The sequence below is a fragment of the Microcaecilia unicolor genome, chromosome 7 (assembly GCF_901765095.1).
Source record: "Microcaecilia unicolor chromosome 7, aMicUni1.1, whole genome shotgun sequence".
NCBI classification, from domain to species: Eukaryota; Metazoa; Chordata; class Amphibia; order Gymnophiona; family Siphonopidae; genus Microcaecilia; species Microcaecilia unicolor.
In genome coordinates this window covers 208,688,028-208,711,648 of record NC_044037.1, presented here as the reverse complement: position 1 = coordinate 208,711,648, position 23,621 = coordinate 208,688,028, and the positions used below count along the sequence as shown (strand labels likewise).

Here is a 23,621-nt window from a genome sequence, read left to right as displayed (position 1 = left end):
AGCTTTAAAGTTGCTTTGGATTGGAGGTTTAACATGAAGAAGCTGTCTCATGAATGACTTTGTAGACAAGTGGTACATTAGGGGGTCAGAGTTCAGTTTATTATGATCTTGCAGTTGTGTGTAACATGAGATAGGAAGCTATTTCTATTTGAAGACATATGGTTTTCTTGTGAAAGTCTCTATTGCTACCACAACAATATACTAAAGTGAATGTGGTATTCCCAAGGGGGCAACTAGGCAGTACTCCGTTTCCATGGTATCGGAGCCGGCTACTTGAAGTTGGAATATGGGAAGGTGCTTTGATCTTCTTTTAAGGTTTGGAGGCATTTGGAACTGAATAGAAGGAGAACCAATTCTCTTAAGGTGGGGAATTCAGTTATGTAGAGGTCAGGAACTTATGTAAACCGTTACCATGTAAACCGTTTTAGTTTTGTAACCACAATTTGAAACGGTATAGTAAAAAGAATAAACGATAAACGATGTATTGTTTGGCTAGCAGGAGAATAGATGCAGAGAAGAAGGACCAAGTCCATTCCATGTCCTATGCAAAACAAGTTGGACATGGGAGGCCACATTTCGGCGCATCTTAGTAAAAGGACCCCTTTATATGTAAACCACTGTGAATCCTTGTTCGTAAAATAGGTATATAAGACTCCAATTGAATAGAAGAATAGAATGCCAGAGAAATCCTAGGAGAGAAGGCTGCCTGTTTTTAGGTTACATTAATGGCTTCTCAGCACTTTTCCTCTGGTTGATACTTTCCCGCTCCCCCTCAAAGATAAGATTGTATGTGGCAGAGTTAGGGAGGAGTAGCCTAGTGGTTAGTGCAGTGGACTTTGATCCTGGGGAACTGAGTTCAAGTCCCACTGCAGCTCTTTGTGACTCTGGGCAAGTCACTTAACCCTCCATCGCCCCTGGTACAAAATAAGTACCTGAATATATGTAAACCGCTTTGAATGTAGTTGCGAAAACCTCAGGCAGTATATCAAGTCCCATTTCCCTTTCCCTTGTATTTAGAGTGCTGTTATATTAAACAATGTTTGAACAGTTGTGAAAATGCCAAACCTGATATCCAAGTAGGAACCCTGACTGTGGACCATTGTTGTGGCCATTGTATTTGCAATTGGTTGTAGATGTAGCTAGCTGAATAGTTCAGTTGTGTAGGTCTTTCACCCTTCTAAACCCAGTCTCGGAGCTGATTGCACTGCACTTTTTTACCTCTGGGTATATCCATTGTGGTGCCTCCAGGCTGTCCTGGTATTTCCTGAATCCTGTTTTTTTTTTTAGCGTCAGTTTATCCCTCCCAATATGTTGGTCCACCCACCAATACCTAGGAAGAAATAAATCACCCAAGGCTGCATCTCTTTAGGAATTTAATTAGATACCTTATGTCTTATCAATTATTTGTACAATTAGCAGATCAGTGATATCTCAGTAGGAGTACAGAACATTGCTATACAAAAGTTCTGCTATATCTGAGACTCCAAATAATATATAAGCAATCAAATACTTTTATTTATTATTCTCCAAGTATATATTGTAAAGAGTATGTAGGAAAGGCCCCAAAGGAACCCGGGGATAGGCCAGAATACCCCCGTTATAGGCAGGCATTCCCCAGGAAGAAACTAGAAATAAAGAACTACAACTCCCAGCATGCCCCAAGGGAGCCTGGGGATAAGAGAAACTATGTGCATTCCCAGGAGTCACCAGAGGAGGGCCGCAGAGGAAGAGTAAGGCTGATTCTCCAACCTGGTGGAAGAGGTGGTGGAACAAGTGGGTGGAGAAAGAAGGGACTCCAAAGAACTTTAATGAAGAAAAGGGTGAGCAGCTGGGAGAAGGGCGGGGTGAAGAGAATATGGATTGGGCTCCTGAGGGGAAAGAGGAGGAGAGTGAGCCTTGCCCTATGGAGTTGACTGAACCGGAGAACACCCTGGAAGAGCCGATGGACTTTTCAGCTCTGGCTCAGCGAAAGCCAAGAAAGTAGCGTGGCCAAGCCGGGTCAAGCGGGAGGAGGTCAGGTAGGAGTATGACTGACCAAGAGGGTGGGACCCTAGGCTTTGAGCCCGCGCAAAGCCATTACTGTGTTTTGGGAAAGCCTAGCTGAACTGAGCTGTGTTTTAAAGCTTGGCTAACTTGAAGTGTGTTTTGAAAGCCTAGCTGAACTGAGCTGTGTTTTAAAGCTTGGCTAAATTGAACTGTGTTTTGAGAGCCTAGCTGAACTGAGCTGTGTTGGAAGCTTGGCTAAAATTGAACTGTGTTTTGAAAGCCTAGCTGAACTGAGCTGTGTTTGAAGCTTGGCTAAAAGTGAACTGTGTTTTGAAAGCCGAGCTGAACTGAGCTGTGTTTTAAAGCTTGGCTAAATTGAACTGTGTTTTGGAAAGCCTAGCTGGACTGAGCTGTGTTTTGAAAGCTTGGCTAGAACTGAACTGTGTTTTTGGAAAGCCTGGCTAAACTAAGCTGTATTTTGAAGCTTGGCTAAAAATTGAACTGGGATTGGAAACCAGGGTGGAATTGAGCCCTGGGTTTGTTTTTCTTTTTACTGCTACTCTCCAGGGGACCGGGAGAGATCCTTATTTTTGTTTTTTTTTTGAGAAAAAAGGGGAGCCATACAGGAGTGTGTTTTTTGTGTTGTTTGGGTTTTTTTTTTTCGGAAGAGCTGCAACCCCGGGAGAAAAGAGGATCCACTTTACAATTGGTGTCAGGAGTGGGATCGCTTCGCGAACCTGTATCTCGAGGAGGCCAAGACCAGCAGGACAGAAAAGCCCGACGGAGGGGCCAACGCTGAGAAAGGCGCAGACCCGTCTGGGGTTCCGGTAAGCGGGGCCTAGATTGGGGGAAATAAAAGGGGTCCTAGAAAAAGGGGAAACATAAGTAGTGAAACCGCACTTGGAGGTGTCCTCTGTTTTTTTCCCCCACCAGGAGTCGCTGTTCCGGAGCAAGGATGGACCCCAAGGAGATCTTCGCGTGGATGACGATGCAGTTCCAGAAACAGCAAGAACTGACGGGGAAGATGGTGGAAGACTCCTTGACGGCGGCACGAGAGCAGCAACAACCGGTGCTGAATATGCTCCAGGACTTTTTTCAGCGAGGGATCGAGGCTCCCAGGGGCGGTGGAGCCGGAGCAACTGGACAGGGGCCAGGAGGAAGCGGTGCGGTAGGACCTTTATCCCTGAACTCACTTACATGGGGGAAGTTGTCTGAGCAGGATAATGTAGATGATTTCCTGACCGCCTTCGTGAGGGTGGCAGTGGCCGCGGGGTGGCCACAAGAGCAGTGGGCCATGCGGTTAGTGCCTTCATTATCTGGGGAGGCTCTAGGAGCCTTTAGAGACTTGGCTCCTGGGGACGCTGCCAACTATGGGAGGTTGAGAGAGGCCATTAAAGACCGGTATGGACTGAGTACCCAGGCTTATAGGCGTAAGTTTCGGTCCACTAAATGGGAAAAGGGGGAAACCCCTAAAGCACTGGCCACTAGACTGATGGACTTGGTAAAAAAATGGTTGGAACCTGATCGCCACACCACGGGCGAGATTCTTCAAGAATTAGTAGTGGAGCAGTTCCTGCAGGGCCTTCCCAGGGAGATTAGGGCAGGATTGGTCCAAAGGGGCTGTAAGACGGTGGAGGCCGTGACAGCCGGGTTGGACTGTTATTTGGAAGCCCAACATTAGGGAGAACCCGACCTGGAGGGGGGTAAGCCCCGACCTGTGGGAGGCTGGGGTTCCAAAAGTTCCCTCTTTAAGACAGATCCCCAGGGGGGGAAACCCGATTACGGCTGGGGGGGTAAAAAGCCTGTAGTGCCCTCAGGCCCTGAAAGAAAGGCCTCCTCGTATGAAGGAAAAATCTGTTATAAGTGTGGGAAGACTGGGCACTTCCGGAGGGATTGCCCAGGTCGAGAGGGATGGACCTCGCAGGTGGCCCAAGGGTTTAGGCCTCGGTATACTGCTAAGGTGGAGGTTGAGGGTTTACCGATTGTAGCCATGTTAGACTCCGGGGCAGACCAGTCCATGATCTCCAGGAGGTTATGGGAACAAATAAGAAAGAGGAGGACAGGAGGTAAGGATACCTATGAGGGAGCAGTGGCTATTCAATGTATACATGGGGCCAGTACTCGTTATACCCTCCATAGGGTTCATGTGAAGGGGCCCACAGGGGAGATAGAGATAGCCGTGGCCGTTCTGCCCAGACTGCCACAGGAGATGATTTTGGGAAGGGACTGGCCCCCCTTTACCGAGTGTATTAGTGAAAAAAGAGTGTTGGTCACTACCCGCTCGCAGGCTCGGCGAGACCCTGAGGCTGAGGAAGAGGGAATAGGAGGTATTTTTCCTTTTCAAGGGGAGGTTTTAGGGGAGCCGGGAAAAGAGAAAAAGGGGAAAGCTTTGAAAAAAAAGGAGCAGAGGGGCAGACGGGAGGCCTTGGAGCAGGCAAGAAAAGAAAGTTATCTGCCAGTGGCCCCGAAAGAATTGAGCGAGCAGTTTCCCCAGTTTCATAGGGAGCAGGCCTCGGACCCTACTTTAGAATATGCCTGGGAACGGGCCCGACAGGGGGAGGGCCAGGAAGCCCCGGGGTTCATGATAGAGGGGGACATTCTATATCGCAGGGTACCCAATTGGGAGAACTCTGAAGCGGGGAGACAGCTAGTAGTCCCCCAAGCTTTCCGTCCCCTAGTAGTAAGGCTCGCGCATGATCACCCTTTTGGGGGGGCATAAGGGCTCCCAAGCTACCCTGACTCAGATATTGGGCCGGTTTTATTGGCCAGGAGTTTATGGGGAGGTGGAGAGGTATTGCAAGTCCTGCCCCAACTGTCAGAAGGTGGCAGACCGACTACCCCCTAAGGCACCTTTAAAGCCCCTTTCTAGGGTGGAACAACCAGGGAGGAGAATAGCCATGGATATTATCGGCCCGGTAACAAAATCTCAGAGAGGCTTCCTCTATGTTTTAGTGGTTATGGATATGGCCACGAGGTACCCCTGGGCCATACCTTTGAGAAGCATATCAGCGAAGGTCATTGCCAGGGAACTGATAAAGATCTTTTGTGAGGTGGGATTCCCCCAAGAAGTTTTGACTGACAGGGGGTCCAACTTTATGTCAAGTACCTTAAGGCAAGTGTGGGAGGCTTTTGGGATACAACATATACGTACAGCAGCCTACCATCCTCAAACTAATGGTATGGTGGAACGTTTTAATAGAACTTTAAAGGGTATGTTAAAAAAAGCATTAGGCGAGGATAGGACAGGTTGGGACCAACTGTTGCCCTTCGTGCTATGTGCCTACAGGGAGAAGGTGCAAGACTCATTAGGAGTTGCGCCTTATGAATTGATGTTTGGACAGAGGCCCAGGGGAATTTTAGATATTTTACAGGAACACTGGGTACCCCCGGACACCTCCGATCAGTCAGTGGTCGAATACCTACAGGATCTGAGGGCCAGGTTAGATAAGTTACAGGAATATTCCCAGGATAGGCTGGAACAGAGCCAAAATCGTCAAAAGGAATATTATGATAAGGGTACTCGTGAGAGGGAGTTTGTAATAGGAGATAGGGTCCTTATCCTAATCTCAGAGGATCCTCATAAGTTTGCCTCTAGGTGGAAGGGTCCCTGGGTGGTGAGGAGGAGACTTGGGCCTCTTACATATGAGGTGGCGAACGAAAAGGGGCGGCTCCAAACTTTCCATGTTAACCTGATGAAACCCTGGGTGGCAAGGGTAGGCTTTCAGACCCGAAGGGAGGAAAAGGAGGGAGAGGAGTTGGGACCGCAAATAAGAGATATTTTCAAGCCCGGTGAACCAGGGGTTAATCCCCGGTTGACACAAGTACAAAAGAAAGAGATAGGAAGGCTCCTAAAAGGGTTTGATGATGTGTTGACGGCCTGCCCTGGAAATACTCACCTAGTAGAGCATGACATCATAACAGAAAGGGGTAAAGTCGTTCGGCAAAAGCCATATAGGCTGTCCCCCATGAAAAGGAGGGAGGTGATAAAACAGGTCCAGGAAATGTTAGACTTCGGGGTGATCGAGGAGTCAAATAGCCCCTGGTCAAGCCCAGTGGTGTTAGTACCAAAACCCGAAGGGGAGTGGAGATTCTGCATAGATTTCCGCCAGCTTAATAATATCTCTCAAGCAGATGCCTATCCTATGCCCTATATTGAGGAGCTGGTGGGCAGGCTAGGATCTGCACAATATCTCACCACCCTGGACTTGACAAAAGGGTACTGGCAGATTCCCCTTACATCAGGGGCGCAAGCTAAGACCGCCTTTAGTACACCCATAGGCCTGTACCAGTTCAAAAGATTGCCCTTTGGCCTTAATTCAGCAGCTGCAAGCTGTCAGAGGCTGCTGGACAGGGTTCTCCGACCACATCAGGCATATGCCGCCGCATATATGGATGATGTGGTAATACATAGTGGAGACTGGAACACCCATTTAAACCAGGTAGAGGCAGTGCTGCAGGCTTTTAGGGATGCAGGTCTCACCCTGAACCCAAAAAAATGTTATTTTGCGCAGTACCGGGTGAAGTATTTAGGGTATAATGTGGGAAGGGGAGAGGTCCGGCCCTTATTGAATAAGGTTAAAAGCATCCAAGAGTTTCCCAGACCAAACACTAAGAAACAATTGCGTAGATTCCTGGGGATGGTAGGGTATTACCGCAGGTTCATCCCTCATTTTTCCGCAATGGCCACTCCCTTAACTGACATGCTGAGAGGGAAGAAGCCGGACCACTTGAGGTGGGGAGCGGAGGAGTTGAGGGCATTTGAACAGATGCAGAGGGCCCTGTGCCAGGAACCTGTGCTGAAGGCAGTGGATTTTGAAAAGCCCTTTGTCCTTCAAACAGATGCTTCGGGGAGGGGGTTAGGCGCAGTGCTGTCCCAAGAGCATGAAGGGGAGGAACACCCGGTGCTTTATTTAAGCCGGAAGCTCCTGCCTCATGAGGAACATTACTCCACCATAGAAAAGGAGTGTTTAGCCATACGATGGGCAGTGCAGGAGTGTAGTGTCTATTTAGAAGGGAGAAGATTTAAGTTGGTAACGGACCATGCTCCCTTGAAATGGTTGAATGTGATGAAGAATAATAATGGGAGACTAATGCGGTGGTACTTAGCATTGCAGCCTTTCCAATATTCTGTGGAGCATCGTCCCGGGCGATGTTTAGGAAATGTGGATGCCCTGTCTCGGGTGGAGGAGGAGGAGGAAACAGAATGCGGGAGTGGAAATTTAAGGGGGGGGGTATGTAAAGAGTATGTAGGAAAGGCCCCAAAGGAACCCGGGGATAGGCCAGAATACCCCCGTTATAGGAAGGCATTCCCCAGGAAGAAACTAGAAATAAAGAACTACAACTCCCAGCATGCCCCAAGGGAGCCTGGGGATAAGAGAAACTATGTGCATTCCCAGGAGTCACCAGAGGACGGCCGCAGGGGAAGGAGTAAGGCTGATTCTCCAACCTGGTGGAAGAGGTGGTGGAACAAGTGGGTGGAGAAAGAAGGGACTCCAAAGAACTTTAATGAAGAAAAGGGTGAGCAGCTGGGAGAAGGGCGGGGTGAAGAGAATATGGATTGGGCTCCTGAGGGGAAAGAGGAGGAGAGTGAGCCTTGCCCTATGGAGTTGACTAAACCGGAGAACACCCTGGAAGAGCCGATGGACTTTTCAGCTCTGGCTCAGCGAAAGCCAAGAAAGTAGCGGGGCCAAGCCGGGTCAAGCAGGAGGAGGTCAGGTAGGAGTATGACTGACCAAGAGGGTGGGACCCTAGGCTTTGAGCCCGCGCAAAGCCATTACTGTGTTTTGGGAAAGCCTAGCTGAACTGAGCTGTGTTTTAAAGCTTGGCTAACTTGAAGTGTGTTTTGAAAGCCTAGCTGAACTGAGCTGTGTTTTAAAGCTTGGCTAAATTGAAGTGTGTTTTGAAAGCCTAGCTGAACTGAGCTGTGTTTTAAAGCTTGGCTAAATTGAACTGTGTTTTGAGAGCCTAGCTGAACTGAGCTGTGTTGGAAGCTTGGCTAAAATTGAACTGTGTTTTGAAAGCCTAGCTGAACTGAGCTGTGTTTGAAGATTGGCTAAAAGTGAACTGTGTTTTGAAAGCCGAGCTGAGCTGTGTTTTAAAGCTTGGCTAAATTGAACTGTGTTTTGGAAAGCCTAGCTGGACTGAGCTGTGTTTTGAAAGCTTGGCTAGAACTGAACTGTGTTTTTGGAAAGCCTGGCTAAACTAAGCTGTATTTTGAAGCTTGGCTAAAAATTGAACTGGGATTGGAAACCAGGGTGGAATTGAGCCCTGGGTTTGTTTTTCTTTTTACTGCTACTCTCCAGGGGACCGGGAGAGATCCTTATTTTTGTTTTTTTTTGAGAAAAAAGGGGAGCCATACAGGAGTGTGTTTTTTGTGTTGTTTGGGTTTTTTTTTTTCGGAAGAGCTGCAACCCCGGGAGAAAAGAGGATCCACTTTACAATATACAATCAGTTGCTTATGTGAGTACAGTACCGTACCACAGCTACACTTAGGTGTTCTTTGGGTCTGATGTTTTATTTTAGGGTCTTTTTCGCTCTCACCCCAAATCACCAGCTAAAGCCAATTTGCAGATATAAAAGACTCAAGGCTACTTATGAGAAAGCAATAGGATTACTTGCCAATTGATTGGCTTCTCATGGGAGAGCAGCCCTGCTTGCACAAAGGTACTGGCTGTGACTGTCTCTCCCCATTGAAGTAGGAAGTACAATCATTTTTATATGTCCATTCAGGATACAGATAATATGACAATAAGCACACCTTATTGGATCTATGTTAATGTCATAGTTAACTCTGATTGGCTATGGTAATGAGTTGGTTAGTATTTACTGGAAAAGCTTAATAATAGACTAGCTGTTCCTGGAAGACTGTCATCTTCCTGAGGAGTTATCTTGTTCTGTTTTTCACTAAAGCATCTGTGACCACCATGTTGCTAAACGATGTTACTCTGATTTTTCCACTTATTATGCCTGTTCCTCATTCTGCTGCATCAGAATGTCACAACAGATCATGAGTTCTGCAGTCACACTGAAGTTCAGGTTAAAGTCATGGGCCTGTAAGGTTTTCTCTCATTTTAGATCCTGAATCAAAGTCAGGCCTTGAACCAAAGCTCATAGCTGTAATGATAGTAGACACTCCAGACCAAATCTCAGAGCTTTTTGTGCTGCACAATGCCTCTGACTCCCAGCCCAGCACCTCAAGGTGACATCAGGCAGGTTCTCTATTAAATAACTTTATATTAGTGGCATCACACCTTGGTGGCTTTGGCGCTGTTGGGGACATTTCTGAAGGGGAGCTTCTTCTAATACCCCTCTATATATATCTGATCCGCCCAGGAGCTCACACATATTTGATTCTACCTCCCAAGACCCTTCTTGAAGGAACAATCACTCCTGACAAAAAAAACCTCAATCTCCAGAGCCCTACCCTTCTCCCACTCCTGACCCCCGGGACCTATCTGGAGGCCAATATTGGCGGTCCCTGGAGATCAGCATTAGTGATCCCCTTTGGCAGTATTCTTCCTCTGCTGCCACAGGGGTCATTGCCGGGATCCAAAATGATGCCACTGACCCCTAGTTGTAGTCTCACAGTACTGCCAGTGGAGTTCATGGGTAGATTGGATTCATGTGGGAGGTGATCAGAGGATTCGATATATTTGTGAAGTATCAAGGGAAATTGGATGTGCAGGAGTGGGATTGGGCTTGGATCCTTGAATTGCATGATGGGGGATCGGGATATTAATTTTTTTTTGGGGGGGGGAGGAGGGGACACCAGGTATCTATCGTTGACAATGTTGAGGCTCCATTACATGTATGGACCAATAGCACAGAGGACCCACCCTATTGGCCCAGGCATATAACACATGCCCTTTCTTTGTGTAATTTGTACAGTAAATACAGAGCTTTGCACTTATTGCACATTAATTTTTGCTATTCAGAGCTGTCAAAACACAAGCAGACTGTGAAAAATTGTAGAAAGAGCTTAGGAAACTGGAAAATTGGGCATCCAAATGGCAGATGAAATTTAATGTGGACAAATGCAAAGTGATGCACATTGGGAAGAATAATCCAAATCGTGTTTCCTGATGTTAGGAGTAAGCACCCACGAAAAAGATCTAGGTGTCGTTGTAGACAATACACTGAAATCTTCTGCCCAGTGTGTGGTGGCGGCCAAAAAAGCAAACAGGGTGCTAGGAATTATTAGGAAAGGGATGGTAAATAAGACCAAGAAAAATTACAATGCCTCTGTATTGCTCCATGGTGCGACCTCACCTTGAGTATTGTGTTCACATCTGGTCGCTATATCTCAAAAAAGATATAGTGGAATTAGAAAAGGTTCAAGGAAAAGCAATCAAAATGATAAAAGGGATGGAACTCCTCTCATTTGAAGAAAGGCTGAAGAGGTTAGGCTAACTCGTTATGTTCAGAAAAAGTCATTGTGCATTATTGTATATACTAGACTTTGAGCTCGTAAAAACGGGCTATTATAGGAAGGGGGGGTTGAAAGGCCCGCCCCCACTGCCGAGTTCGCCGCTGCCCCTCCCCCTCCCCCTCTGAGTTCGCGCCCCCCCACCGAGCTGTCACCACCCACCTTCCACCCGGCCGGGCCCTCGCTCCGCTATTGAAACAGCGAGGGTCCGGGAACGCAGCACTGAGCTCTGCTGAGCTGCCGACGTCGGCCTTCGTTCTTCTTCTCTGCCTGTCCCGCCCTCGTGTGACGTAACGTCGTCGAGGGCGGGACAGAGGCAGAGAAGAAGAAGGAAGGGCGATGTCGGCAGCTCAGCAGAGCTCAGTGCTGCGTTCCCGGACCCTCGCTGTTTCAATAGTGGAGCGAGGGCCCGACCGGGTAGAAGGTGGGTGGTGGCGGCGACTCGAGTGGGGGGAGCGTTAGACGGCGGTGTCCCTCCCTCAGCAATGCGCAGTACAGACCCTCTGTGTTCCGCCCCCCGTCATCACGTATTGACGTGGGGGCGGGGCAGAGAAGGTCTCTACTGCGCATTTGCGAGTGAGTACGGTCACTTGCCGTTTATATGTTTGATTTTGCGTGTACTTGTTTTATGCTGTTTATATATATATTTTAAGTAATATATTTTAATTGTATTGTTCCTGAGTTTTGTCAAGCCTTCCTCTGTTTCCACTTTTTTTGTGTTTTGCTACTTGACCCACGGGTCCTTTGTTGTTCATTTACCTTCTGGGGTATGGCACAGTTGCATGTAAATGGGGAGGTTTGAATTTTGGGGAAGGGAGGGGGGCTTCAGAGGAGGGTTGGGGGTGCGTGGATAGGAGGGAGGGGATGTTTATTGTTGTACTCTTTAATGCTGGTGTGTGACTTTTTAAACATTTGCAGCATGACTACTCCTTGGCCGTTCATTGTATTACAGTCATCTTTGCTTATTCATTTATGTTATTTCCTGGGGTAATTGGGCAGCTCTTTTATGCTATCTCCTTGGGCCGAGGCTGGGCCACCCAGGGCTCTGAGGTTAGTATCTTCTTGCAGGCCAGCTGTTTGTATAATCCCTATGTCTAACACTAATACCTCGCCTTGTATTCTACCATATTTTCTTCTCTTCTTTTATTTGGTTCTCCCCTGTCTCTGTATTGCTTGCTTTTTCTTCTGGTATCTTTAATGTGTTAATTATGATAGCTGCTTTTTACGTGGTTTACTAACAGTAGTGGAGGTGGGTGTAGGTTTGTCTTCCAGTGATCCCCTGAGTGATGGCACCTACATTGGGCATTTTTTCTGCCTTTTCGTTTTGTCATGTATGTGGTGTTTTTTTTTTTTTTTTTTGGGGGGGGGGGGGGTTGGTGCTCTAGAATATGTGGCTCTAGAGCTCAGAGCTGTCTCTGTATATTAGCCAGGTTTTTTTTCTTGATTCCTTATTGTACATTATTCTCTCATAGTTGTGGATGGATTGTGCATAATCTTACTATTCTCTGACCAAGTATGTTTTGGCATACTACACACAATGGCTTATAAACTAGTCACTTGCAGTGTCTGAGAAAACCATAGCCCTATCAAACAGAAGAGGGTCTTCTATTTCTTTCTTACAAGAAATGCATTTCTCTGTGTTTGAATATTTGAAATAATAATCCTGGATAGTACAAATAATTTGTGCTTCATTCACATCCAGTAAAAGATGAGTGGCAAGACTGATATCAAAGAGTTGCTCCATTATAGATATAGCAGCTAGATATCTGATTGTAATTAGTGAAGCTGATGGACAGACATTTACTGTGACAAATATTTGTGCTATTAATTCTGATCCTCAAGTGTCTTGTATTCCTTTTTTCAATTCAGTAAAAAGGCAGTTTGTGAGAGCTTTTTTAACTGTGTGCTTTTCTCTAAGGATAGGGCGAAAGCTAAACCAGAGAATATCTTTGGAGTCAAACTCCTTTCTAAAAGAAGCCTGGCTATTTGATACTTGGGCTGAAAAGCATGTAGGTGAAAGATGATGTTGTTTTTTTCTGTTGTTCATAAATCATATTCACTCACTGACTTTTTTAGTTTATCTCCTCAGAATTATTGAAAACACTGATGGCCTTTAAACATTATTGCTATTTTAATTTCCAATCATACACTTTAGGTTGTCTTTGGGTGGGTTAATGGAAATCTCCTAAGTCTCCCCCTCCCCCCACCAAAAGTGGTCCATGAATAGGCATTTATTGGCAGATACAGAGTTCATTATTAAACTTACCGATATGTGGAACAGTTTGTGGATTTCAATTATGATATGGAAGTTAGCCTGTTTACTTTCTGGGATGATTCCAATGTAGTCCTTCAAGGACAAATTATTTTCTTATAGTTAGCTTTATAAAGATGAAGGCAAGGGAAGATTCTGTCCCTAAAAAGCAAAGCTGGTTAGAAGATGAGCATAAGTGTCATAAAAGTTGTACAGCTTTACAAAGATTAATAAAAATAGGAGGGGAGATTAATATCTTTGGAATGATCTTGAAGTTGATTAACCCCGATGACTGGCTTTTTGTATCACCATCCCTGGACTTAGCCATGTCCTTGAGAAACAGATCCTTACATTTACTTGATTCTGTTGGATTTCTCATACATGTCAACAAATTAAACCTTGCACCTATAAAATATATGAGAACACTGTTATCTATTAAAATGCCATAGTTTATTGAAATATGTAATGTAATATTACAGCAACTACAATATATCCCAATACTACATAAAACCCTCAATCCAATGAACACAAATGAGTCATTCTCCCCATATAGTCAGTACTTTAAAGATGTTGATTCCAAAGATAAATAATACTTATCTACTGGTGCAGAAAATATGTTTCATCATCACAGCTTCTGGCAAAAATAAAGATGTTCTTTTGTTGAACCAGTCATAAAATGATGTTCTGTAACTGAGAGATCTCATTAACATGTTCAAAAGAATTGTCTGAATATTATCTATATATATATGAAAGGCAAGACCAACGTTCTATGAAGCCTCCAGCCGGAAGTGTGAAGCGCCAGAGATATCCGGTTTCCCCATGAGTGAAGGAAAACAGCACAGCACGAAATCCCTCTCTCTGTAACAGTGAAGGACTCAGAGGGGAGGGGAGAGAGATGCCCTCACTCTCTCTGTAACACAGAACAGCAGGAAACTTAACACTGAAGGACTGGACTCCAAGGGGGGAGGGAGAGAGGGCAGAGGGCAGGGACACACACTCCCACATGCACACTCTGAAGAAAACCTTGCTAGCCCCTGTTTCATTTGCATCAGAAACGGGGCTTTTTTTTACTAGTTTTCTATAAAACATCCTATCTTGTTCACGAAAAGTGAGGGCAAACTTCAGTTCCATTCATAAAAATACTACTATCGATCAACCAACACTAGGTTAAAGCAGATATTCAAGTCAGCTATGCAAGGTGTATTCATTATCAAATAACTCCACATCCTGTCCGCAGCCCAACATAGTTCTGTATTTCGCTAACTAGTGTCTTCAGGAGCCATTCACCTACACAAGAAAGAAGAACCTTGATCATATTCCCACTAAATATTATACATGTTTAAAAAAATACCTATAAAACATGTCACAATCTTACTACTAACGAGAATGGCGGAACTTCCATCAGGAACTCCCTCTGTATGCTGATCCAAAAAACAACAGCACATGCGCTGTTTGAAATGACTACAGTTTGTCATAGATGTGCAAAACAAGTTACATAGCTTACACACATTACATTTCATACCATTCAATTTCTTTATTTAATCCTTTAGGATAGACAGTTTGCCCAAAATAAATCATTCTCTGTTCAAAATTTAGCAGAAGTTTGGAAACATTACCACCCTTATTCAAATGAATCTGTTTCAGTACCACAAATGTAAGCCCTCAATAGAGTGTTGGAATTCCACCCAATGTGCAACTAATGGTGCCTCTAATTTCTATAAACTACTACTACTACTTATCATTGTTATAGCACTACTAGATATACGCAGCGCTGTTTGAATGTTGCTCAGATGTTCTCCTATTCTAACTTTTATTTTTCTGGATGTCTGACCAATATACCACATATGACATTGGCAAGTGATTGCATACTCTACAGCTTGAGAATCATAATCATATTGTCCCCTTAGTATAATTTTTTTTGAGTCACTGGATTAAACACTTCATCTGTGATTCAATTATTCTTTCAATATACACAGTGATTGCAAGCATACTGTCCTGTGTTCTCTAAAACGTTCCATTTCAGCCAAATGTCTCCCTCTCCTATATGCAAATTTGGGTATCTGCTCAAAATTGGATAAATCTTAAGAACATCCCAATATTCAAAATAGCCTATACAAATTGATGGTTTGAACTGAATAGGGAAATACACAAACCAAATTATCATTGTGGTTTGATCTAACGTCATTTAATAGCCATTCCTTATGGACATTTTTTGCTGTTTTTTATGCTGTGTGTATTACTTTCTGAGGGTATTTGTGCTGTGTAAATTGATCCTTCATCAGAGAAACATGAAAACGAAAATCATTGATATTAGAATATAACCTTTTAACCTGTAGGAACTGATCCACAGGTGTATACTATTACTCAAGTTTTTTTGAATAATAGCTGTAATAGTGTGGTAAAGTATTACTATCTATCTTCTTCCTATATATAGCAGTACCATTGCTGAATGTAATGGATATAGCCAAAAAATTAATCTGCTTAGTATCAAACTGCATTGTAAAGGTAATATTCTGATATGAACATCACACCGCCTTGGGTGAATCTCTTTATAAAGGTGGTTAATAAATCCAAATAAATAAACAAAGAAACAAAATATTGTCACATGGCAAAAATTTATAGATGACATTTTTGTATCCCACTTAGCCATCTATCCCCCCTTCAGTCCATTCAAAACTCTGCCGCACGTCTTATCTTCCGCCTTAACCGATATACTCATATCACCCCTCTCCTCAAGTTACTTCACTGGCTTCCGATCAGATACCGAATACAGTTCAAGCTTCTCCTACTCACCTACAAATGCACTCAATCTGCAGCCCCTCCTTACCTCTCTACCCTCATCTCCCCTTACGTCCCTACCTGTAACCTCTGCTCTCAAGACAAATCCCTCCTTTCAGTACCCTTCTCCACCACTGCCAACTCTAGGCTTCGCCCTTTCTGCCTCGCCTCTCCCCATGCTTGGAACAAACTCCCTGAGCCCATACGCCAGGCTCCCTCCCTACCCATCTTCAAATCATTGCTCAAAGCCCACCTCTTCAATGTCGCCTTCGGCACCTAATCACTACATCTCTTCTCAGGAAATCTCATCTACCCCAACTTGACATTTCGTCCTTTAGATTGTAAGCTCTTCTGAGCAGGGACCGTCCTTATTCGTTAATTTGTACAGCGCTGCGTAACCCTAGTAGCGCTCTAGAAATGTTAAGTAGTAGTAGTAGTGTGGACAGGTGGTATTCAAAATTTGGAGCAGTTTGTACAATATTTAAATGGACTTGATGAGAATATTACCTTTATGTTTTTTGGATCAGAATGCAGAGGGAGTTTCATTAAAACTGTGCATGTGTGCCTTGGAGGGAAGCGGGGTAGGTAGCATGGCAGCGAACAGCACTGAAGGAAGGCTTCTGAAGGTGGGGCTTGGGGACCCCCACCAGCCCTGGTATGTGGGGTTGCAGAGAGCAGTGGAGAGACAAGGCAAAATGTGCTCCCCCACCCACACTTTGGGCTCAGGCCCACCCCCAAATTGAGGTCTGGCTATGCATGGAATCCCCTACCCGTAGAGCTGAAGGCCCCCTCCCCTAATGCCCCAAAACACACAAGAATTACCAGCCTCTGCCTGCCCTCCTGGCACCTACTGTGAGTTTTCATGGTAGCTAGAGTTGGGCAGCAGCCACATCCAGTATTTTATGCCTCATTGCCTGCTGGTTTCAGAATGGCACTAGTTGATCCCTAGCAGTAGTCTTGCAGTACCACCTCTAGGCGTCAACCAGCACCATTTTGAAGCTGGCAGATAATGCGACAGGGGTGACTAGGGATGATTTTTCCCCACCCACTAGATCAGAGATTTTCAACCTTTTCCATCTCACGGCACACTGACAAGGCACTAAAATTGTCAGGGCACACCATGAGGTTTTTAAAGATTATATGTCCTCTCCACCCCCTTCTTGCCCTGCCTGCCCTGCCCCTCCCCCTTGAGTCGCTCCTCCCCCCCCCCCCCCCCCCCCCCCCCCACACAACTGGAAAAGGTTAAATGTAAGCTGCATTATGCTTTGCTTGCATTTGCTTCTTGTTTTTCTGATTGTTGGCTCCTGCTACACTTTCAAATTGTGCTTTTATAGGCAAATTATACACAATGTTACTGTTAATGCTTGCTTGCCACAAATCATGCGTTACTAATTCTTTAGTACCCCTCTAAAATTGTTTCCTTATCTCACCAGACCAGTCCAGATGCTAGGTTATGCCCCTCCACCAGCAGGTTAAGACTGAAGTAAAGAGCTATGATGTCATCCATTTAGAACCCTGTTCAGCCCCCCTGATTAGCCAGTATTTCTCTGTCCTCCAGCAGGTGATAGATCATACCTGTGCAGCCTCCTCTGGTCTGGTAGGATATTAACTCATGGGGCAGTTTGGTAGTTGGTAACTGTTAACAGATGAATTTGCTTGGCGTGCTAACTGGTGTATGTAGAATTGTAATTTGGCCAGTCTACAGGGTGTGACTCCTTATCTCTTTTCCTACTTCCTAGTTAAGAATTGTAAGAAAGGAGTGGTTGTTGTGCCTCATAACCTGTCCCTCAATCCTAAGGTACCTCGATAGCCCAAAACTAAGGGGCTCTTCTAAAAAGGCTGTGCCAAAAACTGGCCTATGGCAGTGTGGGCACATGTTTTTGCATGCACAGATCCCTTATTGTACTGTGTTGTGGAAAAATTGATTATTATTAGTTGAATGGGAAGTTCCAGATGTGTTTTTCAGAGTCCATCAGTTTATGGCTAGGTTGTACTCAGTAGAATCTCAAGTGAAGAACAGGTTCAAATTTCTTAAAATAGATGCAGTAACCAAAAGACTAGAATTCTGGTAGAAAGTGGCACAGCACTTACAAATCCTCAGGATAGGTGCATGGTGTCAGTCTGTGGCCGTGACCACCCTCAGCCTTACCTTCTTTCTGGGGTCAGCAGCTCTGCTGCTTCTGTCTGTGTTTGGTGTTGTCTTGTCTCTAGTCTCTGTGCTGATTGCTTCACTAGACCTCACCTGTGTGGGCTTTGCCTCTCTAGGGAGCCAGCATCTAAGATGGCTGCCACCGGCTCTGTGCCAGCTTCCAAGATGGCTCCTGCTTGTCTTTCCTGTGGGCTCACTTCCTATGTGTGTCAAGCCTCTCTTTGGGGTCAGTGTACTTCCTGCTTCTGTCCTACTGCTGGTGACTCATCAGTGAGAGCCTTCATAAGGAAGTGCTGTGCTTGCAGTCAGGGCCTTTGCATAAGTGTTATGCTCTTAGGCCAGGTCAGGTTAGTAAGTGTCTGCTGCACTACTGCTTAGCCTCTCTCTGGGTTCCAACCCAGTTTCTTTCTGTGTCTCTGTTGTCCTTCCGTGGGGGGTCTTCCCTGCCACTGTCTGTGGACTGCGGGTCCTTCCTGGCTTACCCTGTGTTTGGGGTGAAGCCTCTGTTCCTGGCTTACCCTGTGTCGGGGTGAAGCCTCTGTTCCTGGCTTACCCTGGGTTGGGGTGAAGCCTTTGCCCGGGTTTGTTCTCTGTCTGTATGCGAAGCCTCAGCCTTTGTGGGTTCCCCAGTCAGTGTGTGGAACGGCTGTGGCTTCAGACCCTTGGCCTGTTCTTCCTGGTTACTCTGTTTGCTGTGCTGCCTGCCCTAGACCCTTGGCCTGTTATTCCTGGTTTGCTCTCTTTACCCTGAACCCTGCCTTGCCTAGCTTTGTGCCTACCCTGCTTGTATATCCTGTGGGTATATCCTGAATCCTGTATCTGTCTGGCTAGTGTGTTTTCCTGGGTGATTATTCCTGTATCCTGTCTCCACCTAGCTAGAGGGTTTACCCTGTGGGTATTCCCGGATCCCCGTTCTGCCTAGTGTGTTGCTGCCCTAGTCCTTGCTCCTGCTAGCTTCTGTACGCCTTGTGTTCCTTGGTCTGTCTTCTGGGTCTTGCTAGTGGCTGTGCAGCAGCACACTGTCTGAGTCTAGTTCCGTGCCCTGTCGCCCTCGTGTATCCCAGACCCCAGGGTGGGTCCTCTGGATCTTCAGTTCCTGCCTTGTCCTGCAAGTCCTGCCGGCCGCCTGCACTTCGGAGCTCAGCTCCGGAGGAACAGTGGCTAGGTGCAGGTGAAGCTGTTCCTGTCTCATCTGTTCTAGTTGCCTGCCTTGTACTACTCCAGTCCAGAGTTCCAGTACTGCTCTTCTGTGTTTCCAGTCCCGAGCTGGTCTTGCCTGCCGCTGTTGCTCCTCGGCAGTGGCCCAAGGGCTCACGAACTCCAGTCCTGCCTCGAGGACCTGACAGAATACCAAGGCCCTCGAGAACGCAACACATGGAGACTGTATTGAAACAGGGGTTTGAGGTTACCTCACTAGCTTTCCAGGCTGTGATGTATGGTAGTTATATAGCCAGAACATGTTTTAGATAGTCTGGAAGCTTGGCTGATTAAACTATAGAGTCCTTGGTGCCAGGGGATCCTACGTTGGGTCATCTGGATATAGGTGCTAATTTTTGTTAATTGCCGTGTGCTAATGGCAACATTAGCGCAGGTCCATTCATACTCATCACATTTGACTACAACCTTCGTAACCAAGAAGATCCCTATTTCGGCTTTTGAGCGGGGAGGGATTAATTATTGGGAGTTATAAGAATTTGTTATGCCTTTAGCACTCTGCATGTATTTCTTTTATATTTTTGCTTTTCTTTTCCTTCTTTGACTGTTGGGCTCCCCCAATATTGTGGACAGGTACTGATTTAAATGGTGGTGGGTGGGTGAAGAAGAAGAACTTGTTCTTCCTTTTGTTTTCTTTTTATAAAGTTTTTGTTATTATAGTCAGCCTTACTGTACAAGGGGTTTTGTTTTAAATGTGTAAATTCAATAAAAATAAAATAAATAAAAACCACGGCTTCAGACTTTGGGCCAGCAAACTGAGACAACTTCATGTCTGCTGTCTGACTTCCTGATTATTATTTTTTTTTAACTCCTGCAGTTCCAACTTGAAAGTGTCCAACTCCAAACATGCTTTATTCTACCAAAAATCACTTTCGGTTGTACACACAGTGCTTTTAAGTTAGAAAACTTTGCTTGCATTTTCTTTGTTTTATTTTACGAAGTCATAAATCTAGCTCTTACATCAACATTTAGCTGACTTTCTGTTTCCTAAGCAAATTGTAAACTCTGAATCTGCTTGAGCAATGAAACTCCATCTCTGGTCGTCTTCAAATCTAAGCTAAAAGCTCACCTTTTTGATGCTGCTTTTAACTCCTAACCCTTATTCACTTGTTCAGAACCCTTATTTTATCATCCTCACTTTAATATTCCCTTACTTGTTTGTCTGTCCTAATTAGATTGTAAGCTCTGTCGAGCAGGGACTGTCTCTTCATGTTCAAGTGTACAGTGCTGCGTATGTCTAGTAGCGCTTTAGAAATGATAAATAGCAGTAGTAGTAAACTAACTTGCAACTGCTTAACTTTGGGGCCCTTTTATTAAGCTGCGGTAAAAGGGGCGTGTTTTTGTTGCATTTTAGGGCCCCTTTTAACGCAGTGGGTAAAAAAGACAAAAAACGAAATGGCTGTGCGGTAAGTTCACACTTGCCATTCGGCCATTTCGGGGGATGGGGGAGCAATTAACGCAACCATTGAGGTGGCAGTAGGGACTGCACCCCTTTAGTAAAAGGGCCCCTTTATTTTTGAGATTCAGATTTATCTCTTCCAAGGCCATTTCTAACTTCTTTGACTTATCTTGCTGATTTGGTGAAGTGTGGTATATTTGATCCAGCTGAGTAGACTGAAGTAATGTTTGCCTCCTAAATTTCAATAGCTCTGCCCAAGTGTATACATGGATCATCCTTTGAGTCAGCTTCCTGTGCCTGTTCCAATTCCTTTTAGAGCTGCTGTCTTGCTTAATGTACACCCACTCTAATCCTTAGTCTTTGCAAGCTCATTATGAGAAAAGATTAACTCGATCTTTCAACAGTGTTTTTGTAATTATCTTCAGGAATGCCAAACTCTCATCATGTCATAGTAACACAAACAAAATATAGTAGATAGTTCCCACAGTGAGCCCCCAATTATGTAAAGAGGTGTCTGTGCCTAGGGTAACATTCACACTTGTCCCTGTCTCTCGTTAATTAGATTTTCTGACAGTAAGAACTGCAAAACATAACATCCAATATTTCTATACCACAACATACCTCTAAAAGAAGTTCACTGCAGTTACAGATACAAGAGGATGGAAACAAATCTTCGAAGATACAAATTAAAAACCTACAATCAAAACCAATAACTGTAAGTTTAAGCAATCATCTGATACAAAAAGTTTTCAAGTTTTTTTTTTTGTTTTTTTTTTTTTAACTAAACAGAGTGATAATCCTTAGTTTGGCATATACTACCCGGCATATGAGAACATAATCAGATTCTGCAAAAGTAATAATTTATTGTAGCAGGATAAACAATAGAAGCAAGCATTGATGATATGTTGAAGCCCTTTGCTCTGTGTGACTTATTAGCAGCAGCAAAGAAAGGGAAATAGAATGTAAGGTATCTACTAAGAAAGGATATGGACAACAAAAGCCTTTGTATTGCTCCATGGTGCCACTGCACCTGAGTACTGCGTTCAATTTTGGTCACACATCTCAAATAAGACTATATTAGAATTAGAAAAGGTACATAAAATAAGTGACCAAAATGATAAAAGGAATGGACAACCCTCCCTATGAGGAAAGGCTAAAGAGGCTAGGGCTCTTCAGCTTGCAGAAGTGACAGCAGAGGGGGGATAGAATAAGAGGTCTATAAAATATTGAGCGGAAATGGAATGGGTTAATGTGAATTGATTGTTTACTCATGCCAAAAAATACCAAGGACTAGGGGACACACAATTTAAAGCTACTAAGTAGTAAATTTAAAACCAAATCAGAGAAACTATACTTCCCTTCAACGTGTAAACTCTAGCATTTCATTACCAGAGAATGTGGTAAAAGCAGTTATCTTAGCAGTTGTTTTAAAAAAGGTTTGGACAGGTTCCTACAAGAGAAGTCCATAAGTCATTATTAAAATGGACTTGGGGAAAATCCATTACTTATTATTGGGTTCAGTAGCTGTTGAAGAGTCCAGTAGGGGACCAAGATAAAGTGGAGAACTTGTGTCGGTGGGGTCCAGTAGGAGACCAAGGAGAAAGAATAAAAAGAATGTTTATATATTTTGATGAGAGCTGTAACCCTTGGAAGGAATGAGCTGGGAATATTATCTGTTATCTGTCATTGCTGATCCAGACTGTACTATACATGCGTTCGAGACACTAGGCATAAGGGAGGAAATGTGTGTAGTCTAGCAAAAGATAAGGTATGCTGTAAATGTTACAAAGCAAATTGTGAGAAAACAGAAGTGTATTGTTTACCAAATTTGTGATCATGTAATGGACTGGTGCAGTCATGCTGATTACTGCTAATAAAAGCCAGAAGCTGATAAGGGAATTCAATAAGTCAGTTGAGCAAGGCTGCTGGTGGACTTTGCGCTGTGAGACTGCTCCCTGAAGCTTTAGCAATGCGAGGGACTGCTTCCCTATAACTTTAGCCATCTCTCTCTCTCTATCTCTCTCTCTCTCTCTCTCTCTCTCTCTCTCTGTTCTTCTCGCACAGATCTCGGGCTCTGAGACACAAGAGTCGAGGATACACATATTAGGTACCTGGATCAGAACCAGAGCTCAGAATTTAGTGGTGTGACTTGGATTTCAGAGCCCAGCGGTCTGTCCGACAGAACCATCGGTGGGTAAGGAAAACTACAGGGAATTCCTTGAGAAACTGTATTATCAGAGAGCTTCAGATGCAGTATGAAGCGTTGCAAAAGAAAATAGATGATATTGCAAATAAATCAAAGAGTTATAGGAATAAGATGTTGCGCCAATATGGCAAACAGGTGGCACTCTGACTAGTGGTAATACTGCCTTGCAGTTTCTGTTAGGTGGCACTTTAGTCCCAGATAAGTGAAACTAGATGGCATTGTCTGATTTAGGACGGCCACCACCTAGTCATGAATTGATTGTATTCTCTGGTGGAAAAATATAGCTCAGGAAGACAATTTTAAAATAGAGCGGAACAACATTCAAGAGTAAGAAATACTGTCATAAGCTTGATCACAATTGTATCAAGGGTGCACAGCTGCACAGTTCTGATTCAGAGGCACTGTCGGTACCCACCAGTCTGCCTTCTTATAAGGACAAGGTGTGTATTTTGGCAGCAAAACTCTGTTTGTCCTTCATCCCAGCCTGTGCCACCTCCCTCTCTATACTTGGGTAGGACCATGGATTCTTGTTGTTCAAAAGAACATAATGATAAGGAATTGTTACAGGATAATAGGAGAAGCCATGGGTAAAAGTGGCAGCCTGATCAGTGTAATGTTGAAGAGTCATGGCAAGGGAGCACATTTTCCCATCCTTCGGTGATATTTTATTATTGAGGGTAATAAGAGGTTACAGTTTCCTCTTAACTGAATCTTTTCTGTGGTGAAATTGTTGTATTTAGTGACTCAGTTATAACTGGAGTGCCATGGAAGGATTCAGAAAAGCCATGGCTGTCAGATTTTGTGCTGATGGTAAGAGACCACACAGGAAAGAAATAGGATAATGTCTAAGTTCTGTTCTGAGAAAGGAACTAAAGTTGGAAGCTAAAATCCAAGAGCTTATTATGTCACTGAGTAAATAGGTGAAATTTGCCCTGGGGCTGACCTTCCACCCTTTTCCAGCACCAAGTGGTCCTCCCACTTATAAGGAGGAAGTCCAACTAGTCAGTGCAGTTCTGTCTGCTGTTACAGTGGTGGGACCAAAATAAAAAGAAGGCAGTGAATTTGAATTAACACGCAGTCCCACACAGACATGAATCAGTTGTTGAATGCTTTGCAAATAAATACAGTTATATTAAAAGAGAGAGAAAGAGGGTTTATTTCTGTGAATGCTTGTGCCGATTTGTGTAGAAAATAAATCAAACCACATTTTAA

At 44.5% G+C, this 23,621-nt stretch overlaps 1 protein-coding gene across 3 annotated transcripts in view; it reads left to right on the top strand.

The window, feature by feature from the left end:
• The window catches only part of GULP1 (GULP PTB domain containing engulfment adaptor 1), a 360,071-nt gene that overhangs the window by 121,525 nt on the left and 214,925 nt on the right, over window positions 1-23,621 (top strand). Inside the window, exon 3 of one of the 3 annotated variants that reach the window (XM_030209288.1) lies at window positions 20,766-20,918. The exons of the other annotated variants lie outside the window; for them this stretch is intronic. The gene's annotated coding sequence lies outside the window, so the exon portion shown is untranslated. The remainder of the gene's footprint in view (window positions 1-20,765; window positions 20,919-23,621) is intronic. 3 annotated transcript variants of the gene reach the window in all.